The following is a 23,836-nucleotide window of genomic DNA, read 5'->3' as shown; positions in this document are numbered from 1 at the left end:
CAGGTTTCAGTTCCAGAAACGCAGCTCTGTAGAACACTGTTCTAGCATGCACACAAAACTGGCCCCAAACACACAAAAACGTCAAGAATGTCATAATGATGATGAGAAAACAGCAGCTCTTCTTACAAACCATTGAAACGGGATCCCACATGCAAGGGAAACAATCTCTACCTTCTAAAGCAAGCTGTTTAACTTCTCTGTTTCCCTTAGATGCTAACAACAGTGTCTGTGTCAGATGGTCCAAGATGTAAGCTTAGTGTTGTTATCTTATGATCTGAATGGGAAATCTAGGAATTTGTTAAGGGTTTGCTTGAACTGCCTATTACAAAAGTATTATAAACTAGATGGATAGTAAAAACAAAAAAATCTATTTGTTCAAGATCAAGGCAGACTGGGTAGGTATCCTGTGAGGGTCCACTTTCTAGTTCAAAACTACACTCTTGTTCTGTGTCTTCACACATGGATGTCCAGGTAGTGCTCTGTGGCCTCTTATGAGGGCATTCACTATAACAGTTATTTTTGTGTCACCATGATAAAATACCTGATGGAAAGGACTTAAGTGAGGACAGATTTATTTGGCTCATAGCTTCAGTCTGTCACAGCAGGGAAGGCACTGCACAGTGGCTTTGTAGAGGTGACTGTGGGAGAATGAAGTGGTTGTTGTTCACATAGTAGCAGACAGAAGTAACAGTGGGGCTCAACCTTTAACAGCCACCCCCCACCCAGGCACCCACATCTATCACTTTGACCTTATCTGTCAAAGATCTCAGAGTCTCTGTTACGGTTTAAATCTATAGACTCATACATTCGAACACTTGACCCCCAGCTAGAGGCTGCTCTGGGAAGGTTACTGGATGAGTAGGTGGAACTTTGCTGGATGAAATAGGTGACTATGAGCAGGCCTTGGGGTTTTAGGGCCGGGCTTCACTTCTTGTTTGTGTTCTTCCTTCCTAAGGGCAGGTGGGCTAGAAGCAGCCAGCCTTACAACCCTGTCACAAAGCTTCCCTTCCATGGTGGAATGTGCCCCCTGTGAGCCAAAATAATGCTTCCTCCTCAAGTTGCTTCCTGTCAGTTATTGTGTCAAAGAAAAAAGGAAAGTAATAAATACCAACCCCCCAAAATAGCCACTAGCTCAAGCTCTTAAAATGTGAGTCTGTATATAAACATCTACACTCAAACCAGGAGAGGCATGGATCCTAACCTCAAAGCCTGGTTGCTTCCAAAATCCTCACCTCCTGATCTCATTCCCATGATGCTGAATATATCAAATTTCTGCATTTGGGCAAGACACCAGCTTGTAGGGCACAGCAGGAATTTTTTGTTCGACTCTCTGAGTGGTATTTAAAAGCATGTTACTATGTAAAAGCAAAGATTCGATACGAATTCAGACCTCAAAATGTTTTTTTGTTTTTTGTTTTTCACTTCCATGAATCTGCTGTTGTGGACAACAGTAAATTTAGAGTTGTAGATCTCAGACAATGTTTCTTGCTAAAATTCTATTACTAATAAATTCAGACAAACTGTCCACGTCAATTGTCCATGTCAATATTCAGTCATGACAAAAATTTCCAATACAAATCAATGTCTAGTTTTTAGATATTTGGATTATAAGTTTTTTTATTTTTTCTCAATTATTTTTATTTGAATTAGAAACAGGATTGTTTTACATGACAATCCCAGTTCCCTTCTCCTTCTGAGACCTCAAAATGTTTAAGATGACCATTCTTGCATCCATACAGCACCAAATACATCATGTATTATCTCTCAAATTAGGCAGCATCATGCCACTTGCTAGATTCCACATATTTTCTCATTCCATAATATCTATTGAAAATCAAAATACATCCTTAATAGTCATCCTATTAATTTATATTAATAAATTCAAACTAGAGAGAAACTTGCCACAAGTGGTTTAAATGCTAATAGTAATAAATTTCTGACACTTTGCTTTTATTTTTCTTATCAAGCAAACATAGTCATAAGAAATATGAAGATAGTAAAATTGCTGTAATCTTCCATGCTTCAGCATTTGTCTTAGTTTTATTTCCTGTTTCTGTGATTAAAAAAAAATATCCTGGCAAAAACAACTTAGGAAAGAAAGTGTTTATTTTAGCTCACAATACCAGGTTACAATCCATCATCGTGGGGAAAGTCAAGAAAGCAGGAACTTGAAGTGGCTAGCCTTTTCACACACACATATAGTTTCAGATCTTCTACCTAGGGAATGGTACCACCCATAGTGAACCACCCACCCACCTCAATTAATATAATCAAGACAATATTGCACAGAGATAGATGCTCACTGACCAACCTGATCTAGACAAGTCTCAGACCCCTCACTGAGACCCTCTTACCAGGTGACTTTAGAGTGTATTAAGTTGGCAATTACAGTCAACCACCATATCTCTTACTTGATACACCTCTGACATTTAGAAATGGACTATTTAATACCATAGTACTAGCATGATAGACAGCACTGAACTCAGTTTAAGCCCCATATGTCACACTACTCAGCTCTACAATGACTTGATCAAGAGTATCTTATGACATAAGAAAATGGAGCTCGTAACAAATGAACTCATTGTCTAGCTGCATATTTGGAGAAAGGAAAGAAAAGGAGAATATTTCTATACTCCCAGGAAGCTCTGTAAAATCCATAATCTTTCATATTTGCATCTCTTTTTAATACTCACAACTCTGATATGACCTTAATTCATTTTCTCAGTGTGGGTGTATGATATGTGGTCATGTATATGTGCATATGCACATTCTTGGCCATTCCTGTGGTGTATGCATGGCACAGTACACAGGGTCAGAGGGCAACCACTTTAGGAGTTGGTCCTTGACTTCACCTTGTTTGAGACATCATTCACCACTGCAGAAGATGGACTAGCTGACCCCAAAGCTTCTGGGAATTCTCCTGTGTCTGCCTATCTCTGCATATAAACACTAAGATTCCAGATGCATATTGCCAAACCCAACTCTATGGGTTCTGAGGATTTGAAATCAGGTCCCCACACTTGCAAAAGACAAGTACTTTACCATACAGTCATCTCCTTAGCCACAGTCTCTAATTTTAATTCTTTTTACATTTTATTTATATAGTTTAGGTGTGAGTAGATATGGATATGTCATATCATGAATGTGGAGGTCAGAGAACAACATTCAGAGGTCATTTCTCTCTTTCCATCATGTGAGCCCCAGGGATTAACAGACTGTCAGACTTGGCAGCCAGTGTTTTTATCCACTGAACCAGTTAGCCACCCTTCATTTCCTAATTTTTGATTGACAAAATTGGATAATTTCTCATGTATAGCTTGTTTCAAGCTATGTATACATTGTAGAATACCTAATTAAGTTTATTAACATATACATTATCTCATACTCATCTTGTGGTGAGAATACTTAAAACTACTCTTAGCAATTTTAATATAGTATATTATACTTAACTACAGTTGTCAACATATACAGCAGATCTCTTAAGCTTACTCTTCCAAAAGAAAATTCTGTATTCTTCAGCTGTCATCTCATGAACCCATCCTCTTTCCAACTTTGCCCACTCACACCTACCATGTTACTCCTTTCTTCTCTGGGTTTGGCTTTTTTCAATCCCCCATCTAAAGATTACACACAGCATTTGTTTTTCTATGCCTGGCACATCTCACTTATTGTAGTGACCTTTTAGGTTACTTCATGTTCTTGCCAATAACAGAGTTTTCTTATTTGAAGTTGAGAAGTAACACACTGTGCATTTACACGACATGCTCTTTGTCCTACTGGTGAGCACACTGGCTGGCGCCATGTCTTGGATACCATGAATAATCCTGCTATGAACATGAGAATACAGACATCATTTTGCATCCTGGCTGTACAATATTTTGGTATATCCCCAGTGGTTGAAGACTGGACCATATGGCAATTTATTTTTAAGTCAAGCAACCTCTGAATGTTTTCCATGATGGCTGTACTAAATCGCATTTCTATCACGATGTGTTCATATTACATTGTATTGTCTTTCCCTTGATCTGCCAAAATTCAGCTTCCATGAAATTAGGAATTATGCTTGTCTTCTGTAACCTCTGTATTACCTGTACCTAGGTTGTATAACTACCTAGTATGTATATGGTAGGTACTCAGAACATGATAATCTCTGGGTAACTTTTGACCCTTACACTTTGCTGCTAGTCATTGTCCTTCCTGTTGCTCTACTCACTATGGCCAGTCTCCTTGTGTCTCCATCTGAAAAGTCTTCACAATGGTAGACAATGACAATTTGGAATTAGTTGACAGCCCTTTGCTTCTGAGCTCTGCAGATGCACGCCCCTCTGAGCATGTGACCTTCTTTCTAGGCAAGGCACATTTCAGGAAGGTTCTGCATCTTGTGAAATTTCTTTATCACGTGTCTTTTCAGAGACAAGACACTCTCATTTAGAATGTGAGCTTCACATGTTTCCATCATTCCCAGAGTTACAGGTTTCATTCTGTATTGTCGCTTCCATCTCCTATGCAATCTGTCATCAAGAGATACATATAATCTACACTTCTGTAATAACCCTTGCTTTCTGAAGGACAATGTGGCCATCATAGCATACTGTGAGAAGCAGACTAACCCACTACCTCAACTCACTTCAGAGAACTCCTTCACACACTGTTTGTTCTGGTCAGATCCATGCCAAGATTATACCAAAAAAGGCACTAGGCTGATCAGCAGGAGCATCACATAGTTTATATTCTCTAGTTATCTCAGCTGGGACACATGAAGAGAATAGTAGTTGGCAATAAGCCGGTGCTTTATACCATGACCTGGTTTGTATAACCAACCATCACTGAGTCTATCTATTAGCACAAGCTACATAGAGTATCTTATCCCTCTCAAGGAACAGCACATTAGACATGTCAGACTTGGCTGATATCTTCACACAGAACCATCCTATACATAGGTAAACTGAACTTACTCCAAGTGTAGACTTTTCCTATTTTATCCTACATTTCTCTCTTGGTATCACAATAAGCCTTCTACCCCATAATGACCTAGACAAACCTCTTGTTCAATCAAAACTTGTGCATAACTGGGCACAGATCTTCGGCCTTTGCAGATATTTACATTGGAAGACAGAAACATATACACAGCCAAAACCACAACCAATGAGTTTCTAATATAATTTCCTGGGTCCACTTCCAAGAAATCCTGATTCAAATAGTTGGGAGATAGATAGGTAGGTATCTATTAGGTAGGGTTTACCCACCTAATATCTAGAAAATACACTTATATTTCTTAAAATTTATTTGGTCTCTGTGCTTCTTCTAAACTATCATTCAATCATTTCCCTCATTATGTCAGGATTCATCTGAATTCATCTTGGGAAAATAGTGACCTAAACTATAGACCTATAGCCATGCAAAAGCAATAGTAGATAGTTTATTTTGCTCTCAGTAAGAGAAAGGTTCATTCATTTGTTCAATAGATATCATGCTGAAACTCTACAGGGAACTAGAGATAAATAAAAACAGTTAATACAGGCAAAAATAACCTCATTACCTCATGGGCACTATTCAAAATAAAAAATGCAGAGTTCCTTGTTAAGAAAGTAATACAAACTTTAAGAAAGCAAGAGCAAAGCATTAAACAAAGTACAGACTGCATCTATGCATAAGTAAAAGCCCATTCACAAAGAAACTCAATGACCTAAAATACCTCCTCTGAATAGAACAAAAAACAAAAGTCACAATTTTGTTCTCTGTACAAAGAGTATATTTACATCTCCACCCGTGGCATTGGCCTAGCCTATAAATTGGATATATAATTTCTTGATTCAGAAAATTGACTATTATAACAGTTAAATAGTGATGATTTAATAACAATATAGTATTAGTCCTAGGAAACATTTTAATCAGTTCTTCCAGTTGAGATAGTCACCGAATCTTGCACTTCTGGCTGGGTATCCTTAAGACTGTACCAACATGGCCATGGGGTGCATACCTTTAATCTAGGCACTTGAGAAACAGAGTCAGATGGATCTCTGTAAATCCACCCTGATCTACATAACTAGTTACTGGCCAGCCAAGGCTCCCTAGTGATACTATGCCTCAAAACAAAAGCCAAACCCACACAAACGGTAACAATAATAACAACAAAACCTGAAGCCACATTAAGAGTGAGAATAGTGTGTTAACATTCTCTCTTGTTCTATGATTGATCAGGGGACTGCAGCTTCCTAGAAACCATAGACTGAAGAAGCCAAGTACATTGGTGTGTGTCTAAGTCCCAGTTAGATGAACTGGGGCAGGTGGACTTTTATAATGCATGAGAATGAGATTTAGCAAACATAGAAATGTCCTCTAAGCCCCCTCCCCAAAGAAAGCTCTTAGGAAGAAAAGCCCCTTTTTATAGAGCAGAACAAAGAGAAGAACAAAGGTCTACCCTTAACAACAGCTTCCAAATATCTTTTTTTTTTTTTTTTAATCTTAGTAAAGTGCCCAAGAAAACATGTAAATTTTCACTGAAACCATCCAGGACAAAACTTGAATTAATCCAAATGTACTTAATACATGAGCCCTTCAAATCTATAGATCATTATTCTTGTTCAGCCATTTGTCAAGCTGTACTATACATCAACAATCATGATTCATAGTATAGAATTACATACCTCAGGGAGTTGGTAGTTATTCAGTTGTATGTGTATTTGGTGTATTTTGGTGACCTGTAAACCAAAGTTTCAGCAATTATTTCTAGACTTTTAAGAATATTTTAAAAAGGAATATAGGCTCCCAGCATGTCAGAAATGTTGGCTCTTGATACATAGAACTTGGGAGCTTTGTATATGGTTCACACTTGTCAGTCACTATTCTGGCTGACACCAAGGCATTGGTATTTCTACATTTCTTATTGCATTGTTGTTTTTCCTTATTTGTATTCTGACATAAGACTCAGCTTCAAAGAGTTACAAATAGCAACAACAAAAAATTAAAATGGAGGCTGGAGAGGTGACTCTGAGTAAAATGCCTCACAAGCATTGAGTACCTGAATTTGGATTCACAACAACTATGTACAGCCTGTGTGACACTGTCCATTGTTGGGGGCAGATCCTGGGGGATTATCTATCAGTCAACCTAGCCAAAACAGTGAGCTCCAGGCTCATCGAAAGATACTGTCTCAAAAATAAAATAAATACCTAGGAAGGAGTAAACATGGCATCCACTTCTGGCTTGCACATGTATACTTGTGCACCTGCACACATATGTGAACCCCACATACACATGCATAAAAATAAAGGCATTTTTAAAGATCAATCTAATAAAGAAACAAACACCAAGTGATGGAGTATGTGGATCCTGTGGTAGAGGCCAGAAACTAATCTCCAAGCAAAAGTACATACAGACCACAGGGCCTTTAACTGTCCAGAGAAGAGGTGAGTTCTCCCTTTAGCAGTGTAGAAAGAACCAAAAAAGACTTCCCCGATGCCATTTCCTCTTCCAGAAGCCAATTGGTGTTATGAACTCTGTGTGCAAATGGCAAATGTGAACCATTCATGTCCCCTTCAAGAAAAGGAGTTTCACATACAGAACCACAGCCAGGTTTCCACACTGAGATATCAGTTTCCAAATTTGCCTTATAAAAATGGGAAGACTTTTGTGTTAGTGAATATGGCATGCTTTTCCGATGAAGGCTATATTGCAGTCTGCTGACAAATCCAGTAGCCACACTACAAACAGAAACCCAGTTTAAAATGATTCTTACAATTAATAATGTAATGAAATCCCTACCAAACTGTTGCTTCAAACCTAGAGTCAAACCTGCAGTCAAACATGGAAAACACACCTGAGCCAAAACCCACATAAGGGCTAGCTGAAAAAGCAAGCCAATCATACTTGAGGATAGCAGTTCTTAACCTGTGGGTTAAGAACCCTTGGCAAACCTTTATCTCCAAAAGCATTTACATTTCAATTCCTAATAGTTAAAAAATTATAGTTGTGAAGGAGCAAGGAAAATAATGTTATGGTTGGGGGTCACCAGCACACGAGGATTAGGGAGATTGAGAACCACTGCGCTAAGATCAGTCTCTTTAAAATGCAGGACATCCTTGGAGCTTCAGATTGGAAAAGCCTGAGGTGAGACTTAAGATGAGTTTTAGAAAACAACTCTTTTAAACTCTGGAGATGATTCTGGAGTACAGCTCAGAGCTCTGGACCACTGTTCTAAACTAAGGATTCTAGGAACGACACCTGGAGACCAGAGACAGCTGAGAACCGACGCCTAATTCAAAGTAGATCGTCACTTGGGTGTGGTCAATTAGGGACTCTTGGGGCTCTAGGGGACCAGGGGTGATGCTACAAGCCCTTAGGTAATTATAATAACTAAAACAAAGCTATCAGATCTTGTTCCAGCTTTTTTTCTATATTCATAATCAATATTAACATTAGCATTTGTTTCTCCATAAAAGGGCCTGACAGCTGTCACTTTGAAAATGTCCTTAGACATCACATGCCCTACCCTGATCTCAGCTAGCAGCATCTTCCTCAGGTCACAGCAAAGGTCAGCGAACTTCAGTTACAACTTCAGCATTTTTTCCTTTGCAGGTCATACTCAAATGTATCCTATGCAATTCAGAAGTGAAAGAAAGCAGCTTGTTCTGATAACACTTTATTTACAAAAAGAGCTATTGGGCCAGATTTAGCCCCGGGGCCATACTTCATGCAATGCCTACGTTTAAGAAAAAATGCAGAACAGCACAGGAAGGAAAAAAGAAAAACAAAACAAAACAAAGCAAAACGTATAGATTCACATGAGTACACTCTCGTAAGCGCAAACTTCTCCATTCTGGAAGCTGCTGAAGGATAGACTGCAAAGAAAAGAATGCTCAATGGCATTTGTCTACTTGTCACTTTTCCACCAATAACTATCAGGTAGTTGCAGCCACATGCATAGAGCCATCAAAGCTGAAGTCACATTGACTGGAGTCTAATAGGAGACAATCTTTAAGCATTTAGAAACAACGCTTTAATATTGATCACATTTTTCTCCAAGTGAAGACATGGTGTCACCAAGCTCTGTAGTCACAAAACAGATGATATTAGGCCTGGGTCGGAATCAGTGGGTAAGTGGTGGTGGGTCTCTAATCCAGCATTTTGCAGGTGGATCTCAGTGAATTCAGGGCCAGCCTGGGCTACAGATCGAGTTCCAGGACAACCAGGGCTACACAGGGAAAGCATGTCTGGAACCCCATCCCCCCAAAAAAGAAAAGGCTGAGTGGGCTGATACACACTCACAATTACAACACTTGGAAGCTTTAGCTCCAAGGGTCACAAGTTCAAAGCCAAAAACAAAAACAAAAACAAAATACAAAAAATGTTAAAATTCCTAACTGAGGCAGGGAATACAATATGAGGAATAGCTTGGGTTACCAATACTAACTGTGCTCTGTCATGGATGTTGACTTTTAGATATCTGGAGACAAACCAATGCAGCCTTATTTCATAAAATAAGTTACATGAAAAGTCATTCCAGCTTGAAAATGCAAACTGCTATTTTTAAACAACAATCCAGACAAGACACATCCTCAGTGCATTGGTTATGATTGCATAGCTTCCCTCTCCTTCCTACCAGACATTATTCATTCATGCAGCAGCCACACTTCCAATGTGAGATACTCCAGCGAATTCCGCTTTGATTTAAAAATTTAGGCTCCTCCCCATTCCCCATGATCCCTTTCTACTTCCCAGCTTCTTTGGTTATTTCAGGTTATATACTCAAATCCAAGGATCCACAAGTAAGAGAGAATATGTTGCACTCGTCTTTCTGGGTCTGGGTTTACCTCACTCAGCATAACGTTTTCCAGTTCTATGCATTTACCTGCAAATTTAATTTATTCTTCTCAACATGAAAAGGAAGCTTCATCCGTGAAATCTCAACTACATGGTTGCCTACATAAGACCTACCTAATGGTGTCACCAATTGACATGGCAATTTAAATGGTGGACATTTCACAAGGTCCCTAATGTAGATGAAGAGCTACAGACAATCAATGGTTGCTGAGTGAGGGAGAATCAGTTTCTCTCCAGGGACAAACTCTCTGATAGGTTATCCTATCCCAAGTACATACATGTGCATGCAAGTAACACTAAATGGACAAAGTAGGTTATGTGTATGTGTGTATGCATACGAGTAATGATATAATTAAAGGACATATGAATTTGAGAGGGAGTGGGGGATACAATGAGGAGTTGCAGTGGGGATGAGGGTGGAAAATAAGTAAATACAGTCATCAAAAAAACTTTTTAAATTTAAAATAAAATAGAAATTCAGTTTCTGCAGCCTATGACTGGCCTGGTCTCTTTCATCTTCATCTAATGCACACATGGGTCCTACCTCTTCACCCTACTTACACTCACTACTAACACTCCCTATTTCAGACACTGGAGATCTATCTGGTCCTATTGAATTGCTAAGAGAAAATGAAATTCACACCATTTCTAGCCCTCGCTTCACAGCTTAAGTCACCATAGGAAAACTCACGCCCTTCTTGAGTGGTTTTGGAGAGACACTGATGGAGCCTGGTGAGGATGGAGCTTTGTAAAAAAGATGCCCCTCATCACCATCCCTGACTTCAAGTTCTATTACAGAGCTATAGTCCTGAAAACAGCTTGGTACTGGCACAAAAATAGACAGGTAGACCAATGGAATAGAATTGAAAACCCCGGATATTACCCCACACACCTATGAACACCTGATTTTTGACAAACAATCCAAATTTATACGACAGAATCAAGAAAACATCTTCAATAAATGGTGCTGGCATAACTGGATGCAAACATGTAGAAGACTACAGAGAGACCCAAGCCTTTCTCCCTGCACAAAACTTCAGTCAAAATAGATCAAAGACTTCAACATAAATCCATCCACACTGAACTTATTAGAAGACAAAGTGGGAAATAGCCTTGAATTAATTGGTACAGGAGACTGCTTCCTGAACATTACACCAGTAGCACAGACAATGAGATCAACAATTGATAAATGGGACCTCCTGAAACTGAGAAGCTTCTGTAAGACAAAGGACACAGTCAGCAAGACAAAATGACAGTCCACAGACTGGGAAAAGATATTCGCCAACCCCACATCTGACAGAGAGCTGATTTCCAAAATATACAAAGAACTCAAGAAGCTAGTCTCCAAAACACCAAACAATCCAATTAAAAAGTGGGGTACAGAACTAAACAGACAATTCTCAGTAGAGGAATCTAAAATGGCTGAAAGACACATAAGAAAGTGTTCAACATCCTTAGCCATCAGGGAAATGCAAATCAAAACAGCTCTGAGATACCATCTTACTCCTGTTAGAATGGCCAAAATCAAAAACACCAGTGACAGTTTATGCTGGAGAGGATGTGGAGAAAAGAGGAACACTTCTCCACTGCTGGTGGGAGTGCCAACTTACACAGCCACTTTGAAAATCAGTATGTTGACTTCTCAAGAAAATGGGAAACAGTCTACCACAAGATCCAGCAATTCCACTCTTAGGCATATACCCAAAAGAAGCACATTCATACAACAAAGACATCTGTTCAATGATGTTCATAGCAGCACTATTTGTAATAGCCAGAAACTGGAAGCAGCCTAGATGCACCTCAGCTGAAGAATGGATAGAGAAAATGTGGTACATTTATACAATGGAGTACTACTCAGCAGAAAAAAAAAAAAACGAATGGAATCTTGAAATTTGCAGGAAAATTGATGGAACTCGAAGAAACCATTCTGAGCGAGGTAACCCAATCATAAAAAGACAAACATGGTATGTACTCACTCATATGTGGATTTTGGACATAGAGAAAAGGATTACCAGCCTACAATCCACACTGCCAGAGAAGCTAGTAGACAAAGAGGACCCTAAGAGAGACATACATGGTCCCTGGGAGAAGGGGAAAGGGTCAAGATCCCCTGAGCAAATTGGGAGCACAGGAGGAGGGGGAGGGAGCTAGGAGAATGAGAAGGGGAGAAGAGAAGGGATGGGGAGGAAATGAGGGAGCAGAAAGGTTGAGTCAGGCGAAGAATAGAAGATAACAAGAATGGAGATACCATAATAGAGGGAGACATTTTAGGTTTACAGAGAAATCAGCCACTAGGGAAATGTCTGGAGATCTACAAAGTTGACACCAGCTAACAAACTAAACAACAGAGGAGGGGATACTTTAAGTGCCCTCCCCTGATAATGAGATTGATGACTGACTTATATGCCACCCGATAGCCCTCATCCAGCAGCTGGTGGAAGTAGAAGCAGACACCCACAACTAATCACTGAACAGAACTGGAATCCAGATGCAGAGGACGTCTGAAGAGCAAAGGGGTCAAGACCAGGCTGGTGAAACTGACAGAAACAACTGACGTGAACATCATGGGACTGATCCAGACCCCAGGAACATGGATTTCATTGAGGAAACCTCGGAATTCTACGGGTTCTCCTGTAGTGGTTCAGTACTTATCCCTAGCATAGGTGTGGACTCTGGGAGCCCATTCCACATAGAGGGATACTCCCTGAGCCAAGACACACCGGGGTGGGCCTAGGCCCTATCCCAAAGGATATAATAGACTCTGATGACACTCTGTAGAAGGCCTCACCATCCAGGGGGAGCAGAAAGGATGTGTGATAGGTAGAGTTTTAGTTGGGGGGGATGATAGGGGAGGAGGGGAGGGAGAAGGGAACTGGGATTGTCAAGTAAAACAATCTTGTTTCTAATTCAAATAAAAAATGGAGGAAAACAAAAAAGAAAAAAAGAGAGAGATGCTCCTACCCATGAACATTCTCCCAATCTTTAAAATGGGAAGCACTGCATGGTTTGACTCCTCCTTCTGTGTCATTATTAAGAAATGGTAAAAGAGGGGTGAGCCAGAAACATTGCCTATCCTGCACATCCAAATATGCAAATAACCTCATGGTTTTCTTTTTCTTCTTGATGAAGATATTCTAAGTGACTGCTTACAAGCTATTTTAACGGGACATTGCATGTCAAACTACACCCAGGACAGTTACTGCTATGTAAGGACTTACACACACACCTTCCAAAAGCCCTTGCCCCACAGAGGGCTAGAACTGGCCAAGGCAAGGGTCTGGAAGATGGCTTATTTTGTGGTTGTTGTTTTCTCAAGTAAGGTATTAAGTCATTGGGGACTTCCGAAAAGGGTATGGCTTTATGTTAACTAAATAGAGAGACTTGTGAATGGAGACCATGGAGATTTACAGTGTGAGCAACTCAGAGGCCAGGTTTTACAAGGGATTCCTGGTGGATTTTGTATGGTCACACATAAGAACGCTCATAGTGGGGTTGTTGCTAATGGCATTAACTGTGTATTTACACAATAATTATAATAATGAAGATGAGGAGGGCAGCATAGGCTTTCTCCAGGGAAACCAAGGTATAAAAGAGCTGCATTTCTTTTGTGCAATAAAACTGTTTAATTCAATGCAGTTAGGGTCTTCTACTTCAGAAGTAGAAACATCGAGTTTTAGCCCCTTCCATAGAGGCAATGAGCTCATTTGTGCGTTTTGTTCTTTTTCATCTAGCTTTGCTGCAAGGTGTTGACTGGCTGCAATCATTATCCTTAATTGGCCCTTTTCAAGGCTGAGACTCACCTCCGTGGCCTTGCCTATCTGCCTTAATTTCATGTGTCAGGTCCATGTTCACAACTTGTATAGATCGGCTGTGGAGAATGGCAAGTGCTTACTGGGGAGCGTTAATTCCATAATAAAGCAGGTGTTAAAGCAACAGCTGATTGTGCCAAGTGACAGTGTCACTTGTTTATGGTTAAATGTGCCCACAAAGGAATGCATCCTAATTATTAGCTAGTGTTTTCATGAAGACTTTAAAACCCTGGTCCACAAAGTCTAACTTCCCCCAACTGCTAACCACTGAGCACCACATGCAGACATGCTGTTTTCTTCCTCTTTATCTTTCACGGGTTTTCTTTTTGTTTTAGCTTTGATAGGAAAAAAAAACTCCAGTCATTTGATATCTAAGAAAAACAAATTACTATCGTAAGTTATTAATGTTTATCATTTAAGTAATAATGAAAGACATCTAATGTCGGAGTAGGGAGATGGCATCTTCCTGTCCAATTGATCAGGTTGCTAAAGATCAGATCATACTTCATTGGTTTGCAGAGTGCTTCCTTCTCTCTTTGTTAATAAATTATTTAAATTAGAAACTATCTTACTTTACATATCAATCCCAGTTCCCTCTCCCTCCCCATCCTCCCATGGCTCCCACCCACCCGTCCCCATCCACTCCCCAGGGTGGGTGAGGCCTTCCATGAAAGATCATCAAAATCTGTCAAGTCACTTGGGGCGGGGCCTAGGCCCTCCTCTGTGTGTCTAGGCTAAGTGAGTATCCCTCCATGGGGAATGGGCTCCTGGAGTCCATTCGTGCACTAGCGGTTCCATCCTGGTTCCACTGCCCAGGGCTCCGAGCTGACACCCATGTTCAGGGGGCCTGGTTTGGTCCTATGTTGGTTCCCCAGCTGTCAGACTGGGGTCCATGAGCTCTCTCTTGTTCAGGTCAGCTGTTTCCGTGTGTTTTCCTAGCGTGGTCTTGACCCCTTTGTTCCTCACTCCTCCCTCTCTGAAACTGGATTCCAGGAGTTTGGCTCAGTGTTTATCTGTGAGTCTCTGCTTCTGCTTCCATCAGCTACTGGATGAAGGCTCTAGGATGGCATTTAAAGTAGTCATCGTTCTTTTTATAGGGGAAGGGCATTTAAGGTAGCCTCTCCAGTGTTGCTTAGATTCCTAGTTGGGGTCATGTACAATTCCCTAGTGCCAGATTTCTCTTTAAACCTATCGTGGTTAGCAATGGAAGTTGTAGCTGCAATTAAATGGCCATTTGGATGCATTTGCCTTTGAAAATGTGTGTTTCATTTGATTCAAATGCTTTTGGTTCAAGTTTCAAAAGCCCACAATTCTCTCTCTCTCTCTCTCTCTCTCTCTCTCTCTCTCTCTCTCTCTCTCACACACACACACACACACACACACACACACACACACCCTACTGCATTTAGGAAATGGCCCTTTGCTTTTCAGCTGATGTCTCTGCAGAGAGCCTGTTTTGCACAAAAAAGTTAAGTGCTTATTTCTCAGAAATAGATTCCGGACACTTTTGACAGCAATAAAAACATCAGACAAGTACAGCGCACTGAGTCGGCTTCAGTTCAGTACTGAACAAGTTAATGTTGAATCAATATCAGCTGTTCTCTTTTGGCTGCGATGGTAATTATTTGCAGGGTTTGTGTTTGTTATTTGTTTTTGTTTTGTTTTAATCAGTTTACCCGTACTGCATGAAGTTCCTTTCCTTAAAAAAATGGCATGACTCTTCATTTTTTTAAATAATAAATTACTTTAACATGATATTGCAAATGGAAAGTTAAATGGCAGGGTCAAGGCAGAATTCTACCAAGGTGGTCATCAGGTAAGGAGTCCAAAGAGATCGAAATCAAAAGGAACGAGAATGCGAGAATGCTGTGTTTAATCTCCATCAGAATATATATATATATATATATATATATATATATATATATATATATATATCCTTTCCCCAGTTTCCGTTAGGAACAAATTATTAACACTGCTGTTTAACCACTCCTCTGAGACCTGCCAACCCTCTAAGTTAACAAAAAAAACGTGCAGAGATGCTCTCCTTACCTGTGGTGAAAACAGTGCACCAACCTAGTCAATGTTGTAACCATCTTCCGCAAGTCCTGAGTAAGGGACCCTGGAGTCCCAAGAAGTGAGGAAATGTGATCATGAGAAAACATGGTCACCAGTGATCCACGAGAGTCGCTTTACTCCGGGTGCGACGCCCCTTCTCTGTGTCCTTTACTGGCCCCTCCGGTTAATCGGGATCCTGAACCTGTCATTTCTGCTCCATCATCCAAACTGCTGTTTCTAAGGACTGCGGGCGGCCCGTGGGAGGAGGAAGAGGAGGACCCGCAAGCACGGAGCCTGCACAAGCTTCAGCTGTACATGAGACCTCTGGCTGCTCAGCTGCCGCTGAGGATCCAAAGCCGGGCGCTGTGCAGCGATTAGCTTTCCAGCAAGGAGCAGCAGCTGCGCACAAGCCGGCTGCCTTCAGGTCTAGTGCTAGCTGCTGTGCCAAGGGAAGCTCTCAGCAAGCACAGAAGGCGGCCGTCTACTGAGCATGCCCAGGCCCCAGCTGTCTCTCCAGGGCCTCTCTATATATATTTATATGGGGGGTACTGAGGAAGTGGTACAAGATGAGATTCGGTGGAGGTAATTTTAAATTTGGGCATGACCTCCTCCCCCACCCTTCCGCTGTAAAGGGAAACAAAGATGCACTGCTGTGGATTTAGCAATTCTTTTGACAGGTTGACAGGAACGTTTTGGAAGCTATCAATAGCTTTTAATCTTAAATGTCCCTGTGCAATTAAATCGCCCTTGGGGTCAAGCGCCCTGGCATTGACCAGCAGTGAAACCCATTACTATCATTGATAGCTTAGGTATAGAATTGCCTATATTTGAAAGTTTAAGCAACGAGCCACAAAATTATTGATCGTTGTGTGTATAATCTGCTGCCTAATTTCTTAAAACAGTGTTGTATAAAATGATTTGCAACATGCAAGATGGAAATGTGAATCTACATATTATGTTGATACATAGATTAATCTATATATTTTAATAGCATACATGTTGAAACTTCAGCCTTACCCTCAACGTCAGCAGAGAACATCTGCTAATTCCAGATTGTAACCATAAATCTTTGCTCCAGGCTTGATAAATGGCAAGGACTCTATGTTTGTGAGAGGGTTCGTAGGCAATCTTCTCTTAATTGGAGAGCCAGGGTTCTTGAGTTTCATATGAATGAAAATCCCGACTCTTGACCTTTGTTTTTCCAGTGGGGCTAGTCAAGTAAACATAGAATACACTGCACACTGTAATACACAATTGGCTTGTTGATACTATTTGTATTTTGATGTTTTAATTGTTGATTTTTTTTCCTCCTTCTCCTCTCCCTGCCCCCTAACATGCTACTTACCTGGCTGGGGGCTAAGCCAAGTTCAGAGCCTGTACTCTGCTGCTATTGAAACCAACAAGGACTCTCCATGAATTGTGGATAAAGAAATTATTTCATTTGGTAAAGCTGCTACACTGTTACACTGTCAAATCCACAGAGAGCGAATCTAAAAGGCTTTCATGGCTCAAAGAGCCTGAAATAGCCTGAAAGCCCAGCCTGTTTAAAGTCCACAGGAAAGAGCTTCTGAGATGGCTTGTCAGGCAAATACACTTGCTGGGCAGTCCTTGGAGACCTGGTTTGTTTCCCAGAAAGAGACAATCCATTTCACAAAGTTGTCTTCTGGCCTCCATATACCCACCATGGCATGTGTGTCCCACAGCTGCCCCCCCCAACACACACTAATTCTTCTTCTTCTTCTTCTTCTTCTTCTTCTTCTTCTTCTTCTTCTTCTTCTTCTTCTTCTTCATCTTCTTCTTTCTCAGTTGGTTGGGAAACCTGGAGGTGAACTGGGAGTCAGCAGGTTCCAATATCCTTACAGGTGTCTCCTGGGCTCATTAATCCAGTCCCCAGGGGCAGAAAAGCCTCCTCCTCCACCTCCTCCACCTCCTCCACCTCCTCTACCTCCTCCACCTCCTCCACCTCCTCCACCTCCTCCACTCTACTGCTCCTTTCTCTGCATCCTTCTTCCTCCCCCTGGAATGCTGAGAGTCTCCTAAGATCAGAGCCCCTTCTGGCTACCCATCCTGTGACTTCCTAGGGTTCACTTTGTCGTCACAACTTTTGAATTGCCTGTAGTTGAATTCTCTCTGACTACCAGCAGTGAAGTATTCCTAAGTGGTGCAGAGCACACTGGGCATTTGTGTCTGTGATTGTAGACACCTGCCCTAGTGTTAGCATGGGCATTCAGAAGAGATGGAGGCACAGGAAGAAATCCTCCTATGAGATGGCCACTTGGGAAACCGATGAAGTTTATTCATCTAGAGACACTTCCTAGAGGAAGTGATTCCAGAAGGAGAAAGAACTTTCTCAGAATCAACCAAAGCAAAGATCCCATAGCTGGAAGGAGGGTATGGGCCAGTTTGTGCAGACTTAACAAGACTAGATGACTAGGGTAGAAACATTCTGTGGTTTTGTGTTTGTTTTTCTGTATCACGCATGAGCGTGGGACAGAGGACAATGCTGGTGGTCTTACTCAGTCACTTGTATTCTTCTACCATTTCTTTGTAATCTCTCCCTCTCTCCCTCGCCTGTGCATTTGGAGGCCAGAAGTCTCATTATCCTGGAGCACACCAACTGGCCTAGATTAGCCAGCAAGTCCCAGGGACCCTTCTGTCTTTTCCTCCCAGCACTAGGATAACAATTAGGTCCCATTCCCAGACTTGTTTTTGTTATTTGTTTCTTTTTTTTTTTCCCTTTCTCATGTATTGTATGGATGGAACTCGTGTCCTAAGTTTGCAAGATAAGTACTTTAGTAACTGAGCTGTTTCCCCACCCCAGCCCTGTTCTATGATTTTTAATTCCAACACAAAAGAAGTAGGAACAGAGATTCAGCTGTTGCTACTACAGGCCCCAGGCCATTTACTCAGATTCATGGCTGAGATGCCCCGCCTCTTCTCCCTCACTCACTTCCTACAAATTTGAAAACTTTAAAATGTTTGCTGCTCTTTATATAGCAGGAACTTTCTACTTAAACATTATGTAATGTATGGTATTCTCTTTACCAAAACCAAGAATTTCTCAGTTTTGTTGCCAAAGTCATAGCTATCACTAACTCAAGCCTCATTATCTCCCAAGCACAATTTAATTCTTTATAAGCATCATACTTAGTTACCACAAGAGGCATCTCTTAGTAGCATTTGCCACAATTTCACATTCAAGATTGTCAATACAAAATTACATGCTTGGCAATGTTGGAACAACCTGTACATAAACGATAGTAAATAAAAGGTCAGAGAATATTATCGTTGCTGTTGCTGCAAGATGAGAATTTAAGAGACCAAGGAGATATAAGAGCTAGGAGGTAGTGCAAGGTGGGTATGAATTCTAGGCTGATTGGGGCTGGAGTTGACCAATGCTTAGTCTAGATTACAAGCCTATTTTTCCAGTATCTTTCCCCAAGGAAGTAGTAGATCTTAAAGCTGAAAACAAGGACAATTCCAAGTTGGCTTGATGCAGTGTTAGATTTTAGTGCCCAGTTACACAGTCTCACTCCTCCACAAAACCCTTTCTTCTTTGAGATCTTGAACTCTGCTTTTGTTTTTTCTATTTATTTCTTTTATTTTTTCACTTTCCCTTTCTCCATCCCTCCCTCCTTCCCTCCATCCTCCTCCTCTCTTTCTTCCTTTCTTTCTTTTGAGGGGGTACTTAATGCAACCCAGACTGGCTTCTTACTTACTATAGCCAATAATGTTCTTCAACTTTTGATCTTTCTGCCTTCTCCCCGCCAAGTGCTAGGATTATAGCTATGTATCATCTCACCTAGTTTGTATAGTGCTGAAGGCCAAACCCAGAGCCATAGTTAATTCCAGATAGTCACATTCACAACCAAGAAAAATAGCCATCACAGTCCCCAAGAGCCTTGTCCCTCAAAGTTTCTTTACCATTACAACAAAATTTGTTTCTTGCTTTGACAGAATCCTTCCAGCTTTCTTTAACTAGATTAGTCATCTTCATTCATTCATACCCTAATAGTTCATTTGCTCAAGGAGTTTGATTACTCTGATTGATACAATGGCAACAGCACACCCTTGCCATGCACTAAGAAACAGGTGATGGGGAATCTTCACTGTCATCTTGAGTCAATTTTAGAACCATCTGGAATAAATATCTCTGGACCTGGACAATAGGAGCCCATGGGCTGGGTTCTGGACTGAATAAAAGGTGCAAATGGGGTACCTTTGAGTATCAGAATCATCCTTCTCTGCTTCTTGGCTGGGAATGCAGTTTGGTCAGCTGCCTCGTGCTCCTGCTGCAGCACGTTCTTGTCATGGGTTGCCTCTTAAGTCGTGCACCAAAATAGACATTCTTCTCTTAAGTTGTTCCTCTTAGGCATTTTGTCACAATAAGGTGAAGCATTATTAATATAGTGACTCAGGTTTAACTACTGAAGAGGCCAGGCAAGTTTATGGCATTAGAAATGTTTATTCCCCAAGAATCATACAAATCCACTGCTGTGGAATATACAATCCAGGGAGCACAGCGTCCCTAACACTGGGAACCATCTTTATTCCTGAAAAGTTCAGTCTTAAGGAACCAACATTGGACAAAATGAAGTTCAAGGTGAGACTCTGGAATCTCTGATGGTACACCTGACTTGATTGACACACCCAAATGCCCAACATATGTCTTGGGCCAGTAGTTCTCAACCTTCCAAATGCTGTGACCTTTTAATACAGTTCCTCATGTTGTGGTGACCTCAACCATAAAACTATTTTTTTTGCTACTTCATAACTGTAACTTTGCTACTGTTTTGGACTTTAATGTAAATATCTGATATGCAGGATGTCTAATATGCAACTCCAGTGAAAGGGTCAATTGACACCTCCCACCCCCCAAGGCAACAGAACTCACAAGTTGAGAAACTACTGCCCTGGACCAATAAAGTCTGTTTAAAGCTAATGAAATAGGTTTTCTACTAACAGTCAAAAGGCCTTTTGTCTGAAGTAAACTCTCCATCTTTTCCTTTCCAAAATGTTGAAGTGCTTTAAAGTGATACTGAATTTCCGAACTGGGGGAACAGTGCTGTGGTGGGCTGCTTGGTTTGCATGCACAAGGCTTTAGTAGTTTCTATCCCCAGTATAGGAGTGGAGATAACACAATGTTTGAGAACTTTCCCAGGGCCCCGTCTATCTTGGTGCCATTGTCTTCCATTAGGTGGGCCGTCTACTTCCCATTCTAGCTCTGCTTGAGATGTCCTCCAGTCTTGCCAATTGCTGGTCCATCTGCCAGCTGCCTGTTCTGCATCCTCTATCCAACTCAGCTCTTAAAAATCAAGACCCAGTTTTCTGAGATATGTTTTCGAAATGAATATTTCTTTTTATTTCTCTTGGTTTTTAAATTTTATTTTGTGTGTATGGTCATTTTGCTTGCCTGTATGTCTGTATACCACATGCTGGCATGCCTGTTGTCTGAGGAAGTCAGGACAGAGTGTTGAATACATTGGAACTGAAGTTACAGACTCTTGTGAGTCACCATGTGGCTACTGGGAATTGGGCCCAGGTCCTATAAAAAATGTAGCCAGTGCTTTTAACCACTGAGCTATCTGCGGTGTAATCCTGTACACTGTGGAAATATGTTGCTCTCATTGTTAATAAAAAGCTGATTGACCAGTAGCCAGGCAGAAAAGTGTAGGCAAGACAAACAAACTAAGGACTGAAGTTGCCAACAGATACTGGGAGCAATGAGATGGGAATGCCATACTGAGAAAAGCTATGAAGACACATGGGAAAGCATAGGTAAGAAATATGGATTAATTTAAAATGTAAGCGTTAGCTAGTAACAAGCCTGAGCATTTGCAATTATTATTAACCCTCTGAGTGGTTATTTGGGACCTATTGCAGAACAGAAATTCCGTTTATATCTACCTCTCCAGTCCTATTATTTGTTTGTTTCTTTGTTAAGATAGGGCTTCCTGTAACCCAGGCTGGCCTTGAATTTACATTGTAGCCAAAGATGACCTTGACCTTCTCATCCTCTTGCTTCTACTTCCCAAGCCCTGAGTTTACAGATGTGCCACTATGCCCAGTTTATGCATTGCTGAGGGTAGAAAGAAAAGGTTTGGGTATGCCAGACTACCCCTCTAAGTAAGATGTTTTTCAGCCCACTAATTAGTATTTTTGCATTTCATACGTTTTGTATCCATGTGTATAAGTGAGTTCTCAAGGAAGCCAAGCAGCCAAGATGGGATTAAACTGGCATAGGCTAGTTTGAGAAAATATTCAAGACAAAAAAAAAAAATGAAGAAGGAACCAGAAGAGTCTGGAAGAGCCATCAGACTATGATGCAAGTGTGATCATTGTGGGGGAGAAGAGGAACAGAAGAAGCAAAAGAGGAAACAGGAAGAAAGGATAAGGAAGGAGGGAAGAGGGTAAGAGAGAGAAGGAGGGAGAAAGAGAAGGAGAAAGAGGGAGAAGGAAGGAGGGAGGGAGGGAGAGGGAGGAAAAGAGAGAGAAAGGGAGGGAGGAAAAAGTTGTGTGTAGTAAAAACTCAGAAGAGTTCGAGAAGGCTTCCTCCTTCTGAGGAATATGGATTTTTCCAGGACTGTACTGCCTGGGACCTCTGCCATACTCTGTCCTAGGCTGGGAGTGTGACTTCAACTTGGCCTCTGCATGTTGGCTGTTAGAACAGCTGAGGCCCTTTGTAAGTGGCATTTCCTACAGCCAGGGGTTGGACGAAGCTTGCTAACCTGCCTTAATCATTACCAAACTTCACTCTGTCCTAAATTTTGCCTGTCACATGTATAAGCTGCATGGATCTTGGAATCCTTTTGTCTCCATGTGTTTCCCAGAGTAGATCCCAGTACATTGTTACTATGATACTAAACTGAACTCTGGAAACCTTGCCTCAGGCCTCCTCACAAAAACCATAGGGTTATATTCTCTAAAGTCCATGGAACAAACCTTCCTCTAGACGATAGAAGATGCCATTTCATGATCAACATTTCTTAAAGAGTCATTTGGCTCAATGGGCTATTAAACTTCTACAGGCTAATGTGCCTGTACATGGCAATTTGGTTTCGAATCCCAGTGTCAGTGAGATACGGAAGTGGACTATTTGCCAACTGATGTCCTACTGTTTCAAACCTAATCACCAACAGGAGTATAATAGTGAAATTGGGTGTTAAGTTTATAGTGCATTTTATTTCTTAAACCAGAGAGATAGTTTTCCCTCATATGATATGTTCCATTTTATGTTCTCAAGATTTGTTCTTAGACTGTGTGTCTTAGTTAGGGTTTCTATTACGGTGATCACAGCAACTCTTATAAAGGAAAACATTTAATTGGGGCCATTTACAGTTGAGAGGTTCAGTCCATTATCATCATGGTGGAACATGGTAGTGTGTAGGCAGAGAATGGTGCTGGAAAAGGAGTTGAGAATTGTTACGATAAATCTTTCTGCCAAAAGCCGCCCAAGCCCCACCACCACATGTGCTTTATGCCAGCTGCCCACCTGAGTTAGGGCCCAAATTAATGCACAGAGAGAATTGTATTAGGTTCAAATGCTGCTTAGCTCAAATCAGTTAGCTCAGTCTTAATTATCATAAACCTATATATTTTATAAGACTTATCTTATAGAGGATTCCTTTCGCTGGCACCCTCTCTTGCCGGTGGCTCACATGGTGCCGCTGGAGGAAGAGCAGAGGGGAAAAGGGGAACCCTTCCTGTTTCCTTTGCTTAATTATGAGTCTCCTTGCTATGTCACTTCCTGCCTGGATCACCACTTCTCTACTACATTTCCCAGAATCCTCTTTGACTCCTAGTCTCGTCTAACTTGCTGTCTCATTGGCCAAACAGTATTTTATTTAACAATCAATAAGATAAACATACACAGAAGTACTTCCCCCATCAGAGAATTCTACATCTTTGATCCAAGGCAACAGAAAGTGAACTGAGACACTTGGTGTTGCTTGAGCATATATGAGAGTTCAAAGCCCATCCCTACAGTGACACACTTCATCCAACACGGCTACACCTACTCCAACAAAGTCACATCTCCTAATAGTGCCACTCCCTATGAGCTTATGGGGGGCCAATTACATCCAAACTACCACACTGGGTATAGTGGCTCACATCACATCCCAGCACTTGGAAGACTTAAAGCCAAACAA

General features: G+C 41.1%; 1 long non-coding RNA gene across 3 annotated transcripts in view; it reads right to left on the bottom strand.

Annotated features, from left to right (window-relative positions):
* The window catches only part of LOC107979618, a 31,901-nt gene extending 8,837 nt beyond the window's left edge, over nucleotides 1-23,064 (bottom strand). Inside the window, exons 1-5 of one of the 3 annotated variants that reach the window (XR_004768427.1) lie at nucleotides 19,906-23,064; nucleotides 17,032-17,505; nucleotides 16,704-16,896; nucleotides 15,681-15,750; nucleotides 6,648-6,701 (exon numbers count right to left, since the gene is read on the bottom strand). This is a non-coding gene — a long non-coding RNA (uncharacterized LOC107979618). Of the gene's footprint in view, nucleotides 1-6,647; nucleotides 6,702-15,680; nucleotides 15,751-16,703; nucleotides 17,506-19,905 lie in introns of all 3 variants that reach the window. The other 2 variants (XR_004768426.1, XR_003482811.2) reach the window with 2 other exon arrangements.
* Between the last annotated feature and the right edge of the window lie 772 nt (nucleotides 23,065-23,836).

Source organism: Cricetulus griseus, chromosome 2 (genome assembly GCF_003668045.3).
Source record: "Cricetulus griseus strain 17A/GY chromosome 2, alternate assembly CriGri-PICRH-1.0, whole genome shotgun sequence".
Taxonomy (NCBI): domain Eukaryota; kingdom Metazoa; phylum Chordata; class Mammalia; order Rodentia; family Cricetidae; genus Cricetulus; species Cricetulus griseus.
Note: the sequence above shows the minus strand (reverse complement) of the source record. Positions and strands in the feature narration are given on the sequence as shown.